This window comes from Canis lupus, chromosome 27 (assembly GCF_011100685.1).
Source record: "Canis lupus familiaris isolate Mischka breed German Shepherd chromosome 27, alternate assembly UU_Cfam_GSD_1.0, whole genome shotgun sequence".
NCBI classification, from domain to species: Eukaryota; Metazoa; Chordata; class Mammalia; order Carnivora; family Canidae; genus Canis; species Canis lupus.
Window position 1 is genome coordinate 25219043 of NC_049248.1, and position 15541 is coordinate 25234583.

General features: G+C 44.8%; 1 long non-coding RNA gene across 2 annotated transcripts; it reads left to right on the forward strand.

Annotated features, from left to right (window-relative positions):
• Nucleotides 1–2467: 2467 nt before the first annotated feature.
• On the forward strand, nucleotides 2468–14935 carry LOC119877645. 2 transcript variants are annotated; one of them, XR_005379959.1, is made up of 3 exons: nucleotides 2468–2581; nucleotides 4222–4357; nucleotides 14163–14935. It is a non-coding gene; the product is annotated as an uncharacterized LOC119877645 (long non-coding RNA). The 2 variants fall into 2 exon arrangements; XR_005379960.1 differs by having other exon boundaries at nucleotides 2488–2581; nucleotides 4181–4357.
• The last annotated feature ends 606 nt before the right edge of the window (nucleotides 14936–15541 follow it).

Below are 15541 nucleotides of genomic sequence, written 5' to 3' on the forward strand. Positions count from 1 at the left end.
TTTATGAAAATTGAGATATAACTGACACATAACATGTCAGTTTCAGGTGTACAATATAATGATTTGATACATGCATGTATTGTGAAATGATCACTACAATAAATCTCATGAACATTTATCACCACACATAGTTACAAAAATTTTGTTCTTGTGATGGGGACTTTTAGGATCTACCCTTTGAGCAACTTTCAAATATACAATACAGTAATACTAATGCTGTCATTACATTCCCAGGACTTCTTTATTTTAAAATTGGAAATTCATATATTTTTATCTCATTCACCTATTTCACCCACCCCCAACCTCCATATCAGGCAACCAGCAAGATGAGTTCAGAGTTTTTGCTTTTGTTTTGTTTTGCTTTGTTTTGAGATTATGCATATAAAGAAGATCATATGGTCTTTCTCTGCCTGACATATTTCACTTAGCATAATTCCATAGGTCTATCTTTGTCACAAATGGCAGGATTTCTTTTTTATGGCTGAATAGTATTCCGCTGTGTATATTTATACCACTTTTTAAAAATCCATTCATCTGTTGATGGACATAGGCTGTTTTCATGTCCTGGCTATTATAAGTAATGCTACAGTCAACATGGAAGTGCATGGAGTTAGTGTTTTCATTTCTTTTAGATAAATACTCAGAAGTAGAATTGCTGGATCATATGGTAGTTCTATTTTTAATTTTTTGAGGAAATCGCCTTTCCAGGCTATGTTTTTAATTATCTCCTTGGTAATGTAAATATGACTGCTATACATTTTGCTCATTTCTAGCTTGCCTAAGACTCTGGGAGTCCTTAGCCAACAGATGAGGAGGGCATCTTCATTTTATCATAATATTTAAGAAGTTCCAGGAGGGTGAGGGCCATGTGTGTAACTGAACTCAGTGGGACTACTTCATAACTCATTAAATGAAGGATAATAAGCTAACAAAAATGTGAGAATTTCCTGAGCAGTTGGATTTTGGAGCATTGCAGCCATGAACTCTTTTTCTACTGGCTGGGGCCTGGGAAGTGAGTGGGTGTGCTGGTTGCTGGGCTTGAAGCTGGACTTAATGATATCCTCCAATACCGCATCCTTTGCTGATATAGCTGTTTGAATCTTGCAGCTATTTTGCTGTTGTGTGTATTTTCTTATATGTTACAGTTTAAAATGATGAGAGCAAGAAGCATTCTTGGAGTGGCATATGGATCCCCCATGGGCAGTGTCCACAAGAGAGCCAACGTCCTGTGTTCTGCAGCCTGTCCTTCTCTGTACCAATCAGCCCAGATTCCAGATACTCTGGTTGATGGAGTAGATTAGGACTCCAGAACAGCCCTACCAGACAAAGTCCCAGCTGATAACTTGGATTGTTAACCATTAACCTGACCAGGTGAAAAGGAGTCAAGTCTATTCCTGGCTACTTTACAGGCCACAGCCATGGGGCCATATGTCTTTTGCAACTGGCTGCAGTGCGGGGCCACTCCCATGCTTGTCACCTGGCCATTTTCTCTCTTGGCAGGTGACTGTTTACTCTTCTTTCCATAACTCCAGAAGCTGGGCCAGTGGGCCAGGGCTCTTGGTGCAACTTACAGGTTATGCTGTGCAAGGGTTTGTAGTGTCTTTATTTAGCCATGGATACTCTTCTCCCAACAAAATCCCAGTTAATTCTGGAAGTATTTGGCATCAAGTTGAACGTAGATGATCCAAAGCTGGTCATCTCTACCCCTCCCAAATCCTAAAACACACACACACACACACACACACATACACACACACACACACACACACACACACCTCTTAAGAATTCCTAGCACTCTAAGCAAAAACAGTTTGATAGTCTTATCCTTTCATTTTACAGATGACAAAACAGTTCTAAATCTGCCCTGTCCAATATGGCAGCCAGTAGCCAAATGTGAAATAGTCTGAACTGATATGTGCTGTAAATGCAAAACACAAAATTCCAAAGACTTAGTATAAAAAATATATATATAAAATATCTAATCCATTTTTTTTACGCATGACAGGTTGGAATAATATCTTAGATCATCTAGTTTCACTAAAACATATCATTAAAATGAATCCCACCTGTTTCATTACTTTTTTAAATGTAACCACTAGAAGATTCAAAATTACACAGGTAGCTCACATGGTAATTCTATTGGACAAGGCGAGTCTAGATTATTCTGTGGAATGCATTATTCAAGGCCACCCAATCAGTGGTGGCAGGTCAACATTCATGCATCCTTTTTAAAAAATTTTATTTATTTATTCATGAGAGACATAGAGAGTGGCAGAGAGATACAGGCTAAGGGAGAAGCAGGCTCCCTGCGAGGAACCTGATGTGAGATTCGATCCCAGGACCCTGGGATCATGACCTGAGCCAAAGGCAGATAGATGCTCAACCACTGAGCCACCCAGGTGCCCCAGCATTTGTGGCTCCTCACTCAGTGTTGTCTCATTCTACCATTGTCACATCACTCATTTACCTGGAGACATGACTGACAGATAACAGTCAAAGTGACATCCCTCAGCAGGTTCGTTGAATGTGATGGGTGAGGAGGAAAGAACTTGCAGGTCGAGGAAGGTGAGGGTAAAATGAGGTAGGTAGTATTAGGCCCATAGATGGCCTCCTCAGTCATATACATTTGTTTGGCATCTAAGAGGAAGGAGAATTGACTCAGAAATAGAAAAACCTGGGTGGCTCAGGTGTTTAAGTGTCTGCCTTCGGCTCAGGTTATGTCTCAGGGTCCTGGGATCCAGCCCCACGTCGGGGGTCTCTGCTTAGCAAGGAAACTGCTTCTCCCTCTCCCTCTGCCTGCCACTCATCATGCTTGTGATCTCTCTCTCTCTCTCTCTCTCTCTCTCTCTTGCTGTCAAATAAATAAATAAAATTTTGGGGATCTCTGGGTGGCTCAGCGGTTTGGCGCCTGCCTTTGGCCCAGGGCGCAATCCTGGAGTCCCGGGATCGAGTCCCACATCAGGCTCCGGGCATGGAGCCTGCTTCTCCCTCCTCCTGTGTCTCTGCCTCTCTCTCTCTCTATGTCTATCATAAATAAATAAATCTTTAAAATAAATAAATAAATAAATAAATAAATAAATAAATAAATAAATAAAATCTTTTGTAAAAAAGTATTTAAAAAAATAAAGAGAAAAACCCAAATCTAAGACACTTTGATGATTACCCTGTCTCCTTGAACACATCTCCAACCTTCCTGGGTCTCCTGTTCCTTATCTTTTAGGTAACAGAGTAAATTCACAGGTGCCTATATCCCTCTTTTATCTCTAAATTCTTTAATTATACCACTTGCACATTCAAGATAGTCTTCCCTGCTAGCAAATACTTTTTTTTTTTTTTTTTTTTAGCAAATACTTTTTGATGAGATGTTCCTGCATCCACTTTTCCTTGTTCATATTCCACTCTTACAAATTTTGACTAGGAGAAGTTGGGTTGGGTGGAGAAGACTAGTTCAAAGACAACTCTGAGTCACTTTCTTTTGCCCTGGACCTTAGGAGCAATAAAAGATTAGCTATGTGCTCTTACCTATAGCCCAATAAAGGGGGAGGAAGAGGGCAAGGGATGGATGATGGGGAGGGAGAATGAAAGGAAAGAAGAAGGTGAAGAATAAAAAGGAGATGAGTTTTAGAAATATGGACCCAGTGGGATGAGTAGTCCAGATTCTATCTGGATTCCTGGGCCTATAAACTCCTGGAAACCAGAGACCATATCTTATTTTTTATTGGAGAGGGGCTTGGCCTCTACAGTACCCAAGCACACTTCTCCTCAATGGACAATGAACATGAAGCGATCCCTTAATTTGGTTCACTGGGTTATCTACAGCCCCTCTTTTCCTGGCTGGCACCTTCATAATAGTCATGATAATGAAGGCAGGTGAAACACAAAGGCACAGAAAGTAGAAGTCAAATTAAACAACAAATTTATTAAAATGTTATCCTCCTTCAGAGGTCCTATGAAGCAGAAAACACGCAGACATTGTTTTAAGTCAGGGAGTTTCCAGCTTTGCAACTGAACTCCCTGGCGGAGGGCCAGGCCTGTCGTCAGCGCGTGGGAGAAAGTGGCATTCTCAGGGCCGTGTTGGAAGTTCCAAGTTTATGAGGCATTTAAGTTAGGATTTAGTGGTTACCTATGGGGTTTAGGGTTGAATTTTTTCTCTAAAATACACTTCATCTCTGAATTGCAGCACATGCTGAGATGCTGTTTGGGCTCTGTTTTCTTCTCAAGGCAGTTCTAGATTTCGTCTCAGATGAAATGATGAGGATACAAAGCTTCCGTCAGACCCCACCCCTACCTGACAGCCCTGCGGGAGAAAGGAGCTGTCCTGAGACGCTGGCTCACAGTGCCCCATTGTCCTCTTCTTGTGAGTATTGTAGAAGGGATGAGGAACTGGTGCAGTTTTGAAAGGGCACCTCGAACTCAAACTCGCCTGCCTACACCAGGGATGTCAGCAGTTGAGGTTAGCTTTTCCAGGAACCAAAGAAATTTGAATAAAATAGACTTTAAAAAAATAAAGTGAGAAAGAAGGCAAAACTAGAATATTCAGTTAAATTGTCAGATTTCTGGGAAGTTAGAAAAGATAAAACTGAAGCCATTAATACAGTGGGGGTGGGGGGAGAGATCCAGTCACAAATCCTTCCAGTATTACCCTGCCGATGCCGGTGTCCAATACCTGCCTCACAGGACAGGAGACACAAAACCAAGTTCTACCAAAGCTAACAGCCAACTATCCAGTATTGTGAATGAGGCAGGATTCCTTCCACAGGGCCTATGGGGACGCTCTCAGCCAAAGCCTCAAATTAGTTTCCCTTGATATACTCAAGGCATACGGATAAACCATTCCTTTGGTGGTTTCTTAAATGAGCAGGGGCTTCTGGAGGTTTGGCCAGGCTCCAGGTAAATGGGGTTGTAAACTGGAGCTCAGGGAAGTGCTCTGTAGGTTGAGCACACTCTGTTCAGACAGTGCTGGTTAAAATGTCCTGCTGTAAAAAGCCCACATTTCCTTAGCAGGGCCTTGGAAGCCTCTTCTGCTTCTCCTCACCAGGGCTGTGGGACTTGGTATTTTTCTCAAAGAGCCCAGGAACCTGGTCTCCACAGCTCCATTCCTACTCAGGGATTAGGAACATGGGAAAAGAAGACTTCTCTCTCTGCACAGCCTAGCTTATCATCTGAGAACTACAAATGAAAGGTCAGGCTTTGAGCTACAAAGGAAAGCCAAGGTCTCCACATTTAGGGGAATTGCAGGGTCACCATGTGGCAGTCTGCTAGGGCTACTACAACAAATTACCACAGGCTGGATGGCTTAAATAACCAAAATGAATTGTCTCACAGTTCTGAAGGCTGGAAGGTCAAGATCAAGGTGTCAACAGTGCTGGCTTCTTCTGAGGCCTCTCTCCTAGGCCTACAGATGGCTGTCTTTTCCCTGTGTCTCACATGGTTTTCCTTCTGTTTTTATCTGTGTCCTAATCATCTCTTCTTATAAGGAGACCGGTCATATTGGATTAGGACCCAATTTCTGATCTCATTTTAACTTAATTTTCCTTTTTTTTAAAAGATTTTATTTATTTATTCATGACAGACACACAGAGAGAGAGGCAGAGACATAAGCGGAGGGAGAAGCAGGCTCCGTGCAGGGAGCTCGACGTGGGACTCGATCCTGGGACTCCAGGCCTGGGCTGAAGGCGGCGCTAAACTGCTGAGCCACCCAGGCTGCCCTTAATTTTCCCTTTAAAGATTCTATCACCAAGCACAATATTACATTTTGTGATACCAGAGGCTAGGACTTCAACGCACAAATTTTGGAGGGGGATACAATCCAGCCTACAATAGCACGTCTCTGACTCCTGGGAGAGCTGAGAACCTCAAGGCAATTCCCTGTTCATGGCGGCATGTCACATTTAGATAACTTAACAACATCCTTCCATCTCCGTTTCTTAACAAAATGCCCCAAATTTACTGGCCTTCCCAAGCTCCTTAGGCTGGTCTTCTCGGCATCTAACTTCTCTGTGATGTTGGGGATGTTTCCTAGAACGTTTCTCTCGAGGACCACAGCATTGCCAAACGGGTGGCCAGTATGCTCCCTCACTCATCACTCCTCCCCTACAAGTCTTTCCCAACTCAGCCCAGACACCCAGTGAGGCCCAGTTAAGGAGGTCTGTGTTCTTGCCTAAGAAGCCGAGTAGACACAACCTCCCATCCCCCTGGGGTGGCATTAAAAAAGATAGCCTTCTCCTCATCAGCTTGTATTTCCTGTGGTGTTTATAAGCAGGCCTTCTCTGTGTGAAGCAGATTCCAGAAATGGATTTTCAGAATTTGTTTTGCTTCCTACCACTACTCAAAAGTAATTCCCTGGCAGTGCAGGCTAGGAAAGAAGACAGGATTACTGAGCCCAGAGATGATCTCGTCTAACCCCTCTGTTTCTTTCGAAGAGCAATTTAAAAATCACTTCTCTCCCAGAACCAGATAAACAACTGTCTCCTCTACCCTGGGCTTTGCAATTCAACTCTATTTTCTATGATCACAGTGCTGAGCTTATTACACAAAAAACAGCCTTTGCGAATCCTCTCTCTCCCTAAGATGATCATTCTTGGGTGGTCCTTCTTGGGTGGGTCCCTGGGCACGGAAGCCCCGTGCCATGTTTCCCCCTCTGCTCCGTGGGCTGGGGGAGAGGCTGCCTCACGAAGCTCAGCTCCAGCTCATCAAGAGATAAGATCAGAAACACCGTGGAAGGGCAGTGTTTTAACAAGGCAGAAAATACAAGCTATTCCAAACCTCGGGCCTACTGTGTGAAAAACAAACCCCTGCAGCACACCCGGGCTTTGGGGGCCCTCTCCCGGAGAGGTTTCTCCCCTCATAAAGATTGGTATCATGGGGTGAAGAAAGAGTCATGTCACTCCCAGCAGGGCTTCCAGTCAGAAAGGCTTCACTTTCAATTACCCAAGAGCAGCTGTAGACTGCTGCTTATGTAACAGGCTCTGTGCCTCCTCGGGAGGAGGATGTGGAACCATTTGGTGTTTGCTGAATAATGAGTCATGGTCAGATTTAGGGAGTAGAAACAGTGAATTTCTCCCCTGCATTGCTTCATCCGGAACTTCTAGTAAAGAGTGATAAGCACTGAGTCAGTTCCCCGGGGGGGCAGCCCTAGGAAGGGAAAGCACCACAGAAGGCTCTGAAATATGGGCCCCCAGAGGGCTCACGTGTCCAGCTGCTCCAGGGGACTCGAGGGGCATTCGAAGCTTCGCTGGGCAAATCCAAGAGCAGATTCACTGTTTATTTGGGCCCATGGCCGGGCTGATGGGGATTTTCCTAATCTCAGGCAGTTGCCGCCTACTTCCAGGCCTTCGTCAGGATCCAGGAGCGTCAGGGTGAAGATAGGAGCTTCAGAATGAGCAGGGCTTTCTCCAAACCTCATTTAATTCTCAGAAATGAAATAAGTCTGAGGAGTTGGGTGGGGTGGGGTGGGGGGCATATTTATATCCGCTGAGAAGCTAGAAGGTTTGGTTTCCACCAGAAATACAAAATGAAGATATTCTGGTTTTCGTCCCATTCTGAGCTAAACAAACAGACAAAATCCCAAGAAAACAAAAGTAAGCCCTGTGCGAAAATGGACCAGACATTATTTGTCCCTCTTCACAAGACGGTAATTATTTGTCCCTCTTCGAAGAAATCCAAACTTTACAGACTTTTCACATCAGCAAATGATTCCTTGTAACCTCCTTCCCCATCCCCACCCCCATGATGCTTTTCAACGTGCGTGGCAAGAAGTCACAGCCACCATTTCCTTCTTTGGCAAAGGCACTGCCCAGACCCGTGTGAGAAGGCAGGGGTCTCTTCTGGAGCTGGTGCTTCTGCCTGCTGTTGTGATGGGTGCTGCAAGAATTTTGCTTGACGAGCTACGTAGGGCACATTTTCTTCAATGCACAAAGCTTCAGGAGGCCGAGAGCTCTGCTTAGGAGAAGCAGCATCGAGAGGTCAGGTCAGACTGCTGAGGTCTGAAGCCACCTCCCACCAGCTGTGTGACTTTGACATACAATTAGCTTCTCTTCTAGGTTCCTTCCTCTGTAAAAATCGAGGCCCTGAAAGTCTGTATCTCACAGAGGGGGTTTTGAGCTCTAAGGGAAAACTCACACAGCACTCTGAATGCTTTTTATCATACTGATAATTATCATAATGATTGTATCACTATCATTACTATCATTACTTAATGGTAACATAATGTTCATATCTCATGATTTCTACCCAAAAACATGTTAGTGAAATAGAAAGGCAGGTGCATTTTTTATGGTCCAGTAGATATGACCTTTATACAACTAGTAAGAATTTCCTTTAGCATTTTCAATTGTAAAATGGGGGAAGTATTATACATTTACAGTGAAGATTCAGTGGAATAAAATGATATAAAGTTGTTTGGCTTGGATAGTACAATAAATGATAGCTATCTTAGTTATATTATCTAGCCAATAAATCTAAATCTGTGCTCAACTAAATTTCAGGTGTCTTTGTCCCATGTAGCAAAATGAAGTTCTAAGCCCCAGATCATGGACACCCCTTGAGAGTATTTCTACATTTATTTATGACATAACATTTCCATAGGGAGGTGAGTTCCTAGAATTCTGACGCAACACAAAGGTCATGAGGGGTCTAGTCTGGTGTTTGGTTGAGAAAAGAAAGGATTAAAGATAAAGCCATCCCTTAGATTCTTTAAGAAGGGCTCTTTTGGCCTCTGTTGTATTGATTGATTTTTCTGGCTTGATTTACTTCATGGTAATTTGTTCAGTTCAGCTGACCACAGGAAGCAGATGACACACCTCCTCTGAGACTGGCTCTGAGTGCTGGAAGATCAAGAGGGCAGCCACACAACTGACCTCATCATCACTCCACCTCGCATCCACCTTTAGGGGGCAGTTACTATATGTGTCAGGTCCAGCTCAAAGGACATTTCTCTCAATTTTATACCTAAGATGGGCCTGTTGGCTTAATACCATCCTAAGGATGAGAAAACAGTGTTCTTCAGTGGCTTGAAAGCCACCCATGATCCCACAGCTATAAGTGGTACGGCTGGGGTTAGACTCTGGGAAGTACTGGGTCTACCAGGCTCCGTTGCCATGACTGCTGAGGGTGGGCCTGCCTGGAACAGCACCTACAGTTGTGGCAATAAATTATCTGCCTTCATGTCACTGCTGAGTAGCCACCAGATGACCTGCTGTCCAGGAAAGCTCACAGGCAGTCTGTGTTTGAGGAGAAGCTGTAGCCATTGCCTACAGGCTGGAAAAGGCCCTTGCCACCCTCAGGCTCTCGGTGTAACGGAGACAAGCTTGACAGAGACAATTCAGTTCCATGGGAGAATGCAGTTCTCCACGGCACTGCCAAGTTATTCTGTGGAGTCAGCGGGAAGGGAGGGGGTGCTCCCTCCCCACCCATCCTTTGGTGTGGTGGTCTCACACGAGAATGACCCCAGCCCCCCATATCTTAATGCAGCTATCAGAGCCCTTTGAGAAGGGCAGAGCCGATGGCTTGGACAAGTTTCCTTTCTTGAAACAACGCTAATTTGTCCAGTTTTGTGGCTTTTTTATGTGGAACAACATTAGCTCATCCAAGCTTGTGGTTTATTTGAAAATGAAATTCCGGTAAATCTTTCGCACCATCTGGCAATGCGGTGATTGGCCGCCAGTTAGGAACAAGCCACTGAGCACACAAGAAAACAAAGCAAAGAAAACCCATCCCAAACAGAGAGGCTCTCTGTAATCTCTGCCCAAGCCACTCCATGGGGCTCCCTGAGGACGGGGCTCCCCCCCCCCACCCCGCCCTGGGAGTGGAGCCGTAACCTGTCGCTCTCAGGGTAGGAACTGGTTTCTCTCAGAAGCTGAGGCCCAGTGGAACTTCTCAGCTTAAGCTTTAACCAGGGTCTTAAATTCTTTCTATAGAGACAGATTAGAAGGGGCCCTCTGAGGGCACATTCAGAGGATCTAGAAACCAATATGAGTGATCAGAAGAAAAGGGAACTTGAAACATTGGCGGTTGAGTCTTTGGAGTGTGGAAAAATGACTAGATCTGGGTCCCTGAGGGATATAGCCACACCCACCAGTCCTGCCTCAGCCTTCATTATACGTACAGCCGCACAGCCGACGTTCCCCTGGTGCTCACTATGTGCATTGCGCTGCCCTGGGTACAGGGAACAGACATTGCCCTGCCTATAGGGATCTTACCTACTGGTAGAATAGATTGGAAAACACATCATTTAAAATAATAATTTCAGGTAAAGTAAGTGCTATGCACGGAGAAGCTAGGGTGGGCAGTTCAGGAACGGTTTTAGCTGGACTGCTCAGGGAAGGCTCTCTGAGGAGGGGATATTTAAGCTGAGACCTCACAATGAGGTGTCACTGGCCATGCAAGGCATAGAAAAGTCTAGGGCCTGAAGGAACTGAAAGGCCAGCCCTTTTAGATGGTGAAAGAGAAGGAGGGAAGCATGAGATAGGGATGGAGAGGCAGGTGAGGGCCATGTCTGTAAGGCTGAGGGAAGCCATTTCCCCCTTTACTCAGCAAACAGGCTGTGTAAATTTACATGGACAGGAGAGCACTTTTGTCACTCTGGGGAGACTAGATGGTAGGAGGTCAAGAGTGGAAGTAGAAAAACCAGTTAGGAAGTTATTCAGTTGTCCAGCAAGAGATGATGATGGCCTGAGCCAAAGGGACAACAGTGGAAGGAGAGAGAAGAAAGAGATTTGAGGTAGAACCAACAGAATTTGCTAATTGGTTTGGTGTGGAGTGAAAAGGAGAGATCCTCCTAGGATCTCCTAGGTTGGTGCTCCTAGGTCCTTCTAGCTTGAGGGACTGCTTGGGATAGTGATACCGTTTACTAAGACAAGGAGGCCTGGAGATGGGAGCACAATATCTTGGAGGAAAAATCAAGAAATCTGTTTTAACCACGTCAAGTGTGAGATAGCTGATTTATCTAAGCAGGAATATCAAGTAGTATTCTAGAGCTCAGTGCAGAAAAAAAATATGAATTAAGATGTCATTAGCATGAAGAAGCTGGTATTTGAACCAATGGGAACAGATGAGCTGCCCTAGCAGATGGAAAGTAGGAAAGTGTTCCAGAAAGGAACGTTTGGGGATTTCTCATGTCCTGGACTGCGTGGGGCCCTAGGCTGGAGTACATGCAAAGGCTCTAAGTCACATCAGAAGAGGACTCATGAGTGTATGTGTGGAGACCCCAGCCCACTTGTACACAACCCCCATCTCCACCACCTACCTCCACACATAGTGCTCATTGTCCACTACTCAGGGGTGGGCTTGTGGAAAAGACCCCCTAGGCAGGTCCTGAAAATGAGCCCTGAACTGTTTGGACAGAATTCCAGGGTCCTGGGTCAGCTTGTCCTCTCAGACCTGTGCACTCCCACTCACCTGGGTTAGGGTTAGAGCAGGGACTCTAAAGCAGGGATATAGGGTGGGGGCTTAGGGTGGTAGTGCGCACTTATCAGGGTATATTTATCAGAATAATTAAGGCCATTTCTCCAGGCAGCTGATATGCAGGCCTGGGAAAAGAGCCTCTATTGCTCACCCTACCAACCCCTGGACTACTCCTATAGTTTCTGTGACATAGACCTACACCTTGCTCCTCATTGACCTTGCCATAATAGGAATGGGCACCTTTCTAAACTCGCCAAAGCTGACACCAGTGGGAAGAATGAGACAGCAAAGATGAAGGCTTAGGTGAAAGAAAAGCAATCTACCTACAGAAGCTAACCACAGCTAGCTTAGTCATCGGCCGATACACAGGGTCCAGCAGGTATTTAATGGGTTGGAACATTAAGTGTGGTTCACTTAAGTGCCATTCGGAGGCCATCCCTCAGGCTATGTTCGCAAAGGGAGTTCCAGACCCTGGGTGATGTGCAGGGAGGTGAAAAGCATCACGGCTTCTGTTGGACTGTCCATTCTAGGCCCAGATCCAGCCAGGTGCTGACTGGCTGAAAAATAAGATCCATGCAGTGCCCTAAAGAATTTGAAGCTTAAGACTATCTTCCCATCTTAGTGCATTACAAGAGTGTAAGTAAGACAAGTCATTTTCATTTTATAAAGTGGGTTAATATTTTGGGACAGGCAGGGATACTGAGGATGAGATACACTTGCTCACTCACATACTCACACCTCCAGTGCTGGGACTACCGACATCATGAGTTAATTTCCTGCTCCGTGGGGAGAGCTAAGCTGTCTCACATGATCAGTCAAGCCAAGGCCAGGCTGCGTACAAGGCCCATCAGCGTTCCTCATCCAAAAACGCCAGGGCTAGTAGCCCTCCCATCAGTTCCAGGACTGGTGACCAGGCCTTGTTCTCTGAGTAATGAAATCCTTAGCTGTCGTCACCTACTGAGCAAATTCAGAAGGGGCAGATATCATATATAATAGGGCTATAAAAACAAAGTAGGCAAATGTTCACTTCTTTTTGTCTTCATGTAGCCAAATAGAGGCAGGACTGTGAGGGAAAGGTATACTGAGAGCCAGGAACCGTATGTCTCATTACAAACCTTAGTGGTGGCACATTCTGTGGCCTCGGGCAAGGCACCCAATCTGTCTGCTTTTTCTTTCCAAAGTGAAAGGAGGCTAGGAGAATTCATTAGTTTGGTGGAAAGGTTTGAGCAACTTGGTTCCATCCGTGCAATAATGACCTCTTTCTATTTACAAGACTTTGGCTCCTATCCTCATTTCACTTTTGATAGTCAAGTGGATTTGCAAGTTAATGGGAGCTCTCAGCAGCAATCTGTAGAACATTCTAAAAGCCCCGGTTTACAGCATCCCCGAGAAAATGTCAGGGACTCTTTAGAGTGTTACTCAAAGGGACTATCAACAAAACTTCAGTCAAGACCACTCCGAAGCAAGTTTTAGACAGGAATGAGATTATGTTATATTCCTTTTGCAATTTTTGAAAAAATTGTATTTTTGATTTGTGTCCTTGAACTTTATATATTCAATTATTTCAAAAGTGTGACTGACACCTAGTGCACTGTTCTGCACGTGATGCATTTAAATGCTTTACAAATGTCTCTGGCGAGATAGATGGGTGAAGAGATGACTAAATTATAGTGAAAGAGACACCTGTCATTCAGTTTCACCCTGGCTCTGGAATTCTCAAGACTTAGGGTTTAGTATCCTTAGGCATTGTTGATGTTAACTTTTGTTTTCTTACTTCAAAAGAGTTCCGGCTTCACTTGGATTGAAATGAAACCAAAAGCAGACTCATTATGCATCCTTGTAGCTGTGGAGCACACTGAAAAGTACTGTTGTGTAAGGCAAAAGCCCTATGGTATGCGTATGATTTACAGAAAAAGAAACTAAGGCTGGGAGACATTGTGCATTTTAGTGTGGTCTCATCCCTAGGTTGCCACCTATGATTCGAGAGGCATTGAACCCCCTGCTCCCAAACCTTAGTCTGCCATCTTGCTTCCAATTCTCTAGATGCTCACAGAGTCTCTGGCACAGGAGATTCAGGAAGTCAATGTCATGCATAATATCTTTGCAAGATCAGTTTATCAGATTCACTTCTGAGCACAGTCAGCTCCAGAGAGGAGACCAGTGAAACCTTAGTGGCCACCCAGCCCCAAGAGCAGCCCAAATCAGCCACTTCACAAAAGAGGCTAGGGGTATGATCCAGAGGGGTCCATGTAAGCTCACAGATACTGTCTTCCCATCACACCATGAGGTCACTGAAGCCATACCTCTTCCCCATATAGCCATACACTATCCCTGGGAGAAACAGGGGGAGGACACGGAACTCTGAAGGAATAAGTATTTTATGTAAGAGAGACTACAAAATTACATAAGGAGACTATTGAAATTATAGCACCAGACTAAGTTTATTGTCATATCTAAAAGACCTACGACCCAATTTTAATATATGTGCTGCCGAAGTGAGCACAGCTTTACGACTCAAAGTATGGGTCCCCAGTCAAGAGCTTTGGCTAGGAACTCATTAGAAATACAAAACTCAGGACCCATTTCAGTCCTGATGAATCAGAATCTTCATTTTAACCATATCCCTTGGTGATTCCTTCATATGCACATAAAAGTTGGAGACACGTTGGTCCAAAGTGCATCCTTGTCCCTTTCCCCTTGTCCAGAAAGGGTGATGACAGTAAGCCATAGCACAACATGAAACCATCTCTTATCTATAGATCTTGGTGTGTGAAAATGGGTGACTTTGCCACCGTTGAGTGGAAACAAGGAGCATACCGAAGAGGACAGCGAGAAGTGCCAGCATCCTTCTGAGTCAAAAGGAGCAAGGAAAACCCTGTCAGCAACTGCATGTCAGTTCACATGTCAACTCCTCCTGTTGACAACTGATGTCTTAAGAGCTGGGTCGAGAATTCTGAGTCACACCAAAGGTCAGTGGGAAAGAGCGCCATGCCAGTTAACTACAACTGCCATGGGTGGAGGATGGGTGAGTACCAACTTACCTTCCCCAAGAGTGCCAGGTCTGAGGATTGGTGAGTACCAACTTACCTTCCCCAAGAGTGCCAGGTGCTGAGAAGGACAAAACTGGGCAGAGGGCCTTTGATCGCATCCCTCAAAAGTTGCAACAGTGGAAATTCTAAGAGTGCTCTGATTTTTGAAGGAAGTTTGTCTGTGAATCAAGTGGCCATACAGCAAGCCAACCTCATCGTAGGAGAAGCCGTGAGCCTCACTCTCTAGGATATATCCTTACTTGGGGAATCCACTCTTTTGGCTTCATACTCATTAAGATGGGAGAGGCCAAGAGAAGGGGTTTTGGTAAGCATGGTATCAGAAGACCAAATAGTCAGGACCATGCTCACTTTGTGAAAATGTCGCTTTCTTAATTGCATTGTTGGGGATTTACCCCAAAGATTCAGATGCAATGAAACGCCGGGACACCTGCACCCCAATGTCTCTAGCAGCAATGTCCACAATAGCCAAACTGTGGAAGGAGCCTCGGTGTCCATCAAAAGATGAATGGATAAAGAAGATGTGGTTTATGTATACAATGGAATATTCCTCAGCCATTAGAAATGACAAATACCCACCATTTGCTTCGACGTGGTTGGAACTGGAGGGTATTATGCTGAGTGAAGTAAGTCAATCGGAGAAGGACAAACAGTGTATGTTCTCATTAATTTGGTGAATATAAATAATAGTGAAAGGGAATATAAGGGAAGGGAGAAGAAATGTGTGGGAAATACCACAAAGGGAGACAGAACATAAAGACTCCTGACTCTGGGAAACGAACTAGAGGTGGTGGAAGGGGAGGAGGGCGGGGGTGGGGGTGAATGGGTGACAGGCACTGAGGGGGACACTTGACGGGATGAGCACTGGGTGTTATTCTGTATGTTGGTAAATTGAACACCAATAAAAAATTAATTTATTAAAAAATAATATAAATTTTTTTTTAATTTTTATTTATTTATGATAGTCACAGAGAGAGAAATAGAGAGAGGCAGAGACATAGGCAGAGGGAGAAGCAGGCTCCATGCACAGGGAGCCCGATGTGGGATTCGATCCCGGGTCTCCAGGATCGTGCCCTGGGCCAAAGGCAGGC